Here is an 8,057-nt window from a genome sequence, read left to right as displayed (position 1 = left end):
TATTTACTACTACATTCCTATTGAAATCACACTAGAAAGATATGTGAACTATTTTATAGAATGCCTCTAAGAAATATTGTCTCTTGGCAAGCCATGAGTGTGGGATATGCACAAAATTGATTTGTTGAAAGTACGCACACACATATATGCACATGCTTTCAAATATATATACATTGGAGGTGCACAAGCATGAAAATATAGGTGGAGTTAGAAAGTATGATGCCCAAAATTAAGGTGTCAACATGTGAACAAACAAATATTTTGTTGCAGGATTAGGTGTTTTAGACAAGAGGACAGTCCTAGATGTATGGCCTAAAAATGTTAGATTCCTAGGTGGAGTTACAAAGTTGTAATGAAAGAATGGGTTAATGTTGAAATTCACTTGGTTTTGAGAATAGTTTAATATTCTTTATTAATCAGGGTCAACCACGTGAAGGTGGAACCTAGTTAATATTGAGCTTTACTTGGTTTCATGCATATAGCTAGTTATGAATAAGCATAAAAGTTTAGGAGATGAACTCCAAATAAATAGTTGAATTGGGTTCAATGTTCTAAGATTCCTAGGTAGAGTGCACAATAAAATAAGTTAAAATATTTGAATTAGGGACAAAAATAGGACTAGTATTCTAGTTCAGACCAACATGAGAGATGAAGAATTTTGAAAGAAGGGACTAAATGATTTCATTTTTCTACTAACATAGATGTAGGTAGAGGAATGAAACATAAATACCCACCCAAAGAGTTGTGATTCATAAGTATAGTTCAAATATATCTTTTTGGGTGGGTGTTGATTGGTTTAATTTGAGCTTCACATGGTTTAGAGAATCCTTTAATATTATCTTCTTAACAAGGCCAACCATGTGAAGGTTGAAGCTCATTTGCCCTCTTCCCCCCCTCCCCCCCAAATAATCACTCCAAATTCACCATTAACATCTAAGTAAATATTTCATTTATTCATTTAAGAACTATAACATTGAATCATTATAATCACATAACATTCATTACCACAACATGTAATTAATTAATACATATAAATATTCATCAATAATTAGTGAATACATCAATCATTATAATCACATAACAATATTCAATAACATGACATAAAATTCATTAATAAGAAACAATCATCAAAAATTCATCAACACATTCATCATCAAACAAGGTCTTTAACAATCATTTCTTCTATTATTTTTTCTTTGATGTTTGTGAAAGATAAAGGCTAATAGGCACATCATAAATATCTTTAGTATTCTCCTTTGGCTCTTATATTTTGATCTTATGACATAATGCTTCCTTTTCTTATTTCGAGCACAAGGGTGATACACCCCTACAATAACAAATAAATGGGTTTAATTCTAAATTTTTTTTTTAAATGTTATAAGTATTTCATTAATCTAAAGAACATAATGGGAATTTTTCTTTACCTAATAGAAGGTAAAAATGGGGTGTGGATGACACCCACAAGCTTCACTATTGCAGTAATAAAGTTGGTCTGTTAGGGCTCCCAATTGACCACTTCTACTAATCTACTCTATTAGGAGTATGAAGGGCAATTAGGTCCACCTTGCAAAAGGATTTTACAATACAATGAACTATTTTCTATGTTAAGAGATTTAGCATAAGACTAGTAGGTTTTCCTAGTTAGAGGATTTGACTGATGCACCTATTAGGATGCATCAGCAAGTTGATCTCTACTTTGCAACTTTATTTTCTAAATAAAATCCTTCGAATAATATGATCACCTAACTATGATGGATGAGTCTCTACTCTTCTCTTTATACTACCTTGTAGCCTAATTACATATTTTGCTCCATATTCACTTCTTGTCTCCAAAACAAACATATATCTTCTTTTATTACAAATTAAACACTTAGAGAAATCAATTTTTCTTCCTTATATACCCTTCAAACAATAAATCTATACCAAGTTGGCTCTCATAATAGATATCTTCATAAGAATCAAATTATTACTTTGAGTCAACTCAAGTAATGATTCTTAGGCAATACAATGCTTTTGATCGTCTACTAACACTCGAGCAATGTAGTGAGCTTGGGTGACATCATTGCTTAGTTAGTACTTGAAGCTTGGATGATACTGTAGAACTCAGGTGATATAGCTAGCTCAGTTTACACAGAGAGATCAGTTAACTATGTGAACTTGGTTCACACATGAGACTTGCTTCCCATTGATAATATTGAACAACTCAATTTATATTGTGAGGCCTCACCCTGACCCATCATAGCATAGAGATTGTATTTCCATTTTGTTACTTAGGGTTGGATATCTCGACATATATTTTAACACTTGATGGATAGTAAATTTTGCTACTTATCTAATGATATTTAACTTGTGATCTTCCATTATGATATGCATTAGGACTTAATTGCCATAGTTGATGAATTAATGGATATTTATTCAGTATTTCACTATTATGATAAGAAATGGAATTATGATGCAATTCAAATTCTTAATTCAATCTTGTTAGGCAAGTTAGTAATATGCAAGTTTTTGAGGGTTAATGATTAAATGCTTTATATGTAAATGGTGGAGAATAGGAAGTCAATTATAGAATGTGTTGTATGTGAATGGTAGAATAACAAAATTATCGTGTACCTTTATTTTCATATGTATTTTATATGTGACTCTTTATTGGACTATTGATGCTCAAGTTTAGTGTGTAGGAAAGGGACCAAGGAAACATAATGGGTAAACAAGGTATAAACACATGTTAATATGACACTAACAAGGTGAATCTTTCAAAGATTCATAAACCTCATTGTGATGTGTTTATTTTGTAAATTTGAGATGTATGTTTGTAGTATGTATTTCATGAGTAGATTCACAACATGTCATGTGTGTTGTATAGTGAATTTTGTGTGTTTCACTTGACACTTGTACTCGTTATGTGAAAATGACATGTTCTTTGAAGATGGATCATGTAGCCACCTTATCTCAAGTTAAATTCCTTAATTAAGAATTAGACTCATTGCCTTGACTTAATAAGGGAAACAAAGGTTACCACGATAGGAAATTTGAAATTGGCCTTTATCTTTGATTGTGAGTGCCAAAAGTAGCTCTAAGGTAAATTTGTGATGAAAATAAACCATAGCCATGATAATACTTTAAGTTAGGGGGCTAATAGTGACTACTAGGATATGTAGAAGACCTAGGAGACCTCAAAAAGAATGCATTTTATATTGAACCTGAAAATGGGAGTCTTATATAGAGGTATGACCAAATTAGAAACCCACTTACCCACTCTCTAGCTTTAGAGACATATAGGGTTTGGAGAAAGAGGATAAGGATCTCTACAAAAACTTTTATTTTCTATTGCTTGGAGTGAGGTTGGTATCCATGATCCATGGTGTTTCTCTTTGCATTGTAGATTTGATATAGTGTTTCTTCATTGAATTGTAGGTTTTGATATGGTGTAGATGTGGTTTGTGAGGAATCTTGTTGTATGTGTGTTGAATGTGAGAAGTTTTAGGTGATTTCTTCCTTGAATCCTATTTTGTTCATGTTGGTTGTTGTGTAAAATGGGTGTGAAGCATCACTCACCCTTAGGAGAGAAGAGATGCTTGGGTGAAGGGGTTAGTTAGGCTCACCAATGTAGTTGAGAAACTCTCCCATGTGTGGAGCTAATTTTGATGTGTTTTCAATGGAGCATGGACTTCATGATTACTTGCATGCTTGGAAGGTATAAGGAGGTGTATGAGGAGGGAAGACATTGTTAAGCCTTGGAAGGGCATATTAGTTATGAGAATATGTGAATATATGTGATTCATGGATTTTAATTTCTCCTCATGGAGAGATCCCACCTTCACCCTATATCTTGATTCTATTGGAGAACCTATGTGCAAGCCTTGGGGTGGATTGTGTTGTATTGTTTAGTGTTGAGTTGAGTTGTTATACTTTGCATGATATGTGAATGTAAAGGTGTGCAACCATTTATGCCTTGTTTCCCCAAGCTCGATGGGTGGCCTCATTGAGGCCTAGGATGGGAGGTGAACCTCCATGGTTCCCTATTTTTTTCTATGTTTTGCAAGTTTTACTTGATGATCTTGGAGACTTAGAGTTCATGTAGTCTTTCCATTGTATAGGAGAAGAAAACACTAGTGTATTGTGAAGAAAATGGAGGATTAAACTCCATCTTGATATGTGATTCTATTTGTCTTTGTAAGAGTGTTGTTATTTTTTTCATTCATTTGTCCATAGAGAGAGATTTTGAATAGTCTATGTATTGAAAAAGGTCCTTTCATTGTGTATAGCTTGATATGGTCATTTCACTACCCTTTGTTCATGCTTCATAAGTGCATTAGATGGAAGGTTTGAGAGGATCATGAAGAAGAATCTCATTGCATTGATGTTGTTGGTTCATAATCTTGGATATGAATGTATTGAAGTGAAGAGTTAAGCATCATTGTAGGCATTAGGAAGATGAAAATAAAACTATCTCTTGTTATTTTATTGTACTCCATTTTCATAGAAATAACTAGATGCATCATGCAATCAAACTTGATTCATACATAGATGTAGAATATGTATTAAATAGTTAATGTATTCATATTTAGTTATAGCCAATAATTGGATGTCAATAATTTAAATTGAATACTTGGTGTTCATGGAATTACCAGCAAAAAAAGATTTCATTTATGTTCACATTAGAGTAACTTGTAATTAGATTTTGTTAGAAATATGTTAGTGTTATGTATAATACATTAGATTTCCATATTGAACAGGCACCATAATATATTATACAATGTTCGATTTCATCAACTCAATTATAAACAATTATAGAGAATGCATAAAGAAACTAGGTCAAAAGTTTAACTTCAAAAGAAGCCTATAGGTGCATATTTACTTGCTAGAAAATGTATGGCAATTCAAACAAAACTACTTTCCAAAAATACACTCAATAGAATAATAATATCAAACTAAAATAAGCATATTTTAGAAATATAAAAATATATAAGTCAACTATCATATTAATGATGGCTACCCATGAAATAAACAAAAATATATATAATGCTATATGATTGTATAAAGGTACCCTTGTCAGCTAGTCATTAATAAATAGATATAAAGAAAATTAAAAAAATAATTTAATTAACTTCCCACCCAAGGAGACAACCTAGATATTAATTATGTCAGGTGAGTAATTTTTTTTAAAAAATAAGCTATGCAAGTGGGGGGTGGGGAGTAAAGGGCAAACCACCCCACTTTTCACCCTAGTGGCCTTACCTCTCAAAGGGGGAGCATTTAAAGATGGGAGGCACCTTAGGAAGCACACCATCCTTTCCCCTCATTTTGACATGGAAAGAGAGGTAAAAAGGGGGAGCTAGGAGATAGGGCATAGGGTTAGGTAGGTAGAGAGTTGGGAAAAGGGGTAGTTAGGAAATTTTGTTAATGGGGGGCAAAAAAATTATAGTTTTATATTAAATAAGTTAAAATATGTTAAGTTAGAATAGTTTAGGAGATTTATTTTTGGGGAGTGTAATGTATATTTAGTTTAGATTAAAACTCATTGGGGTAGCATAGGTAATAGGTAGATAGGTAATTTAACTTTAAATATGTTTATATTACTTAATTATTTTGTTTGTTATTTTTACTCATGGTTAGATAGAGATAAGCTTGGATATAGAAATTATGAAAATTAATAAATTGAAGTATAATTAAGGTTTAATTTAATTAATAAAGTATGTTTTGAAATGGATTGATTAGGATTGAAATTTTATAAGTGAGGAATTAATAGGACTTTAATTAAATGGATAAATAAATTATTAATTGAAATTTAAAAAATCCAAATAAATAATCAATAACTAATTTAAAAACTAGAATTGGGTAGATAAATAAATAATAATCAAAAAGATAATTAGAATACTTAATTAGAAAAATATTGAAGTAACCAAGGTTAGAAGAAGGGTAAGGTGTAAGAATAACAGGGGATATATCTATTTATGCAAATAAATGGAAATGGAAGATAAATCGGAAAGATAGGTATGTAGTAGAACATCTTCCATTCATAGCACTTGGGATAATTATAAAACATCTCTATGTTTGCAAACCTTAGAACCTTTGCAACTACATTGATATAAATATTGAATCTCACTTGCACATACAAAGTGTCTTAATTGGAGTGTAGAAGGTGGAAGGTTTATAACCATACCATCTTTATAATTTGGTTTTGCAAGCAATAATAAACAACCAAGTGACCTCTCATAGAACACTTGAAATCCATATTTTGAATGAAACAATTTCATTACATTTATTAACCTTATCATCTCCGAACACAGTGTTCAAATTAATAAACTTTCAATACATTGAGAGAATATATAAATTGTTATCTGTACAACTCCTAGTCAGTAGAATGTCTATTACAAGTATAGACCCATACTTAAAATAATAATAACATTTTTTTAGAAAAAATGTTGGTTGTGTTTGTCCTCATGAATTTTAGGGTATGATATTCTGGTATCAAAGCATTTGGTTATCACACTAGAAACCTAACCCATTACATCTAACCTATGAAGTACAACTTTGTGTAGGATGTCTGTAGTCACCTGCAATGGTTGTCAGAGGGCCAGAGGTCCTAGAGAAAATTGAGTAGGCTGAGAGGAGTCAAGAAAAATTGAGGGAGGATCCCCACTAGGGCAACCTCCAAATCTTGATCAAGTTTTAAATGGTATCAATAATCTTATTGGGTAGTGCAAAAGAGATTACCACCTATCATTCCACAAATAGGATAATAGGGTGTAGCAGGACATGGGGCCAATATCAAGGAGAGAAGTAGGAGTCCCCCACCTAGACTTGCAAAGGATCAGGGGGAAGCATTCGTACTCTAGATAGAGACATCCCCTGCATTAGAGTGAGCAATAGAGAGAGCATCCAAAGATATTGGGGATGAGATTAGTGAGTTACTATAACTGAAGCCACCCATATTCACAGGTACCATAGATGGCACACATGCAGAGGCATGGCTATAGAGTTTGCAAGGGTGCTTTGCATTACATACCTATGGGAGCAATCCGAAGGCATGATTATCCATACACCTATTATGAGAATATGTTTACAATTGGTGGAAGCAAGAGGAGACCATAGGGGGAGTACACATAGAGACACTCACATGGAAGTCCTTTGTGGACTGATTTAGAGATAGATATTTGTTGGAGCATTTTAGACAAAGGGAGGTTGAGGAGTTCCATGATCTTTAGCAAAGGGGTCTCATGATGGCCTAATATGAGAGCAGGTTCTTGGAGCTGCTCCCTTATGGGGAGTACATGAGAGATGAGAAGCTATGCATTCATCAATTTATTAAGGGCCTTAACTTATCTCTCCAAGGATCAGTATAGTTGGCATTTCCTACCACTTTTAGAGAGGTAGTTGAGATGATATTGGTTGTCAAATACATTTTTACTAGATAGGGTTCTCGAGATATGTCTCACAACCAAAATTCCTCCCAGCAACTAGCACAACAGAAACCCTCTTGCAAGGGTAACTAGAGCCACTCAGCAAGGTCCTCAAAGGCCCCACACACACAAGAGAGAGGCCAATAGGACACTAAATAGAGGTCATCTCAGGGTTATCAGGGCTCTAAGCCCAAAAAATGGTAGTCATAGGGCCTCGAGCATGATTAGAGGCCATAGACCCAATATACATAGCCATCCAGGACTCAATAGTCCCCTAGGGGAGGCTTTAGTGGATCTAGTTGGACTGGGGGTCAGCAATAGTCCAAACCATATGGACTGCAGATTCAGACCCATGGGCCATGTTATGCATATTGCTAGAGAGTGTCTATAGGGACCCATAATAAGCAATCAGTGACAAGCCACCTTAGAGCTTATAGTAGGTGATATGAGTAGATCCCACAGGGTGTTTATAGTGGTTGATAACCACCAAGCCAAGCATCAAGCCACAATGATTGAGGCTACAAGTATGATTTGAGGATACGAGGTTACTATACTATTTGACTCTAGAGCTACAAACTCTTTTATATCCCCTTTTGTAGTGGAATAATGCAAGCTAGTGGTAGCTAAACAAGATGTTGACTAGGAGGTTGA

This window comes from Cupressus sempervirens, chromosome 7 (genome assembly GCF_028749045.1).
Source record: "Cupressus sempervirens isolate cs-2001-9-10 chromosome 7, ASM2874904v1, whole genome shotgun sequence".
Lineage (NCBI taxonomy): Eukaryota > Viridiplantae > Streptophyta > Pinopsida > Cupressales > Cupressaceae > Cupressus > Cupressus sempervirens.
The sequence above is the reverse complement of the archived record's forward strand: the minus strand, read 5'-3'. Positions refer to the sequence as shown.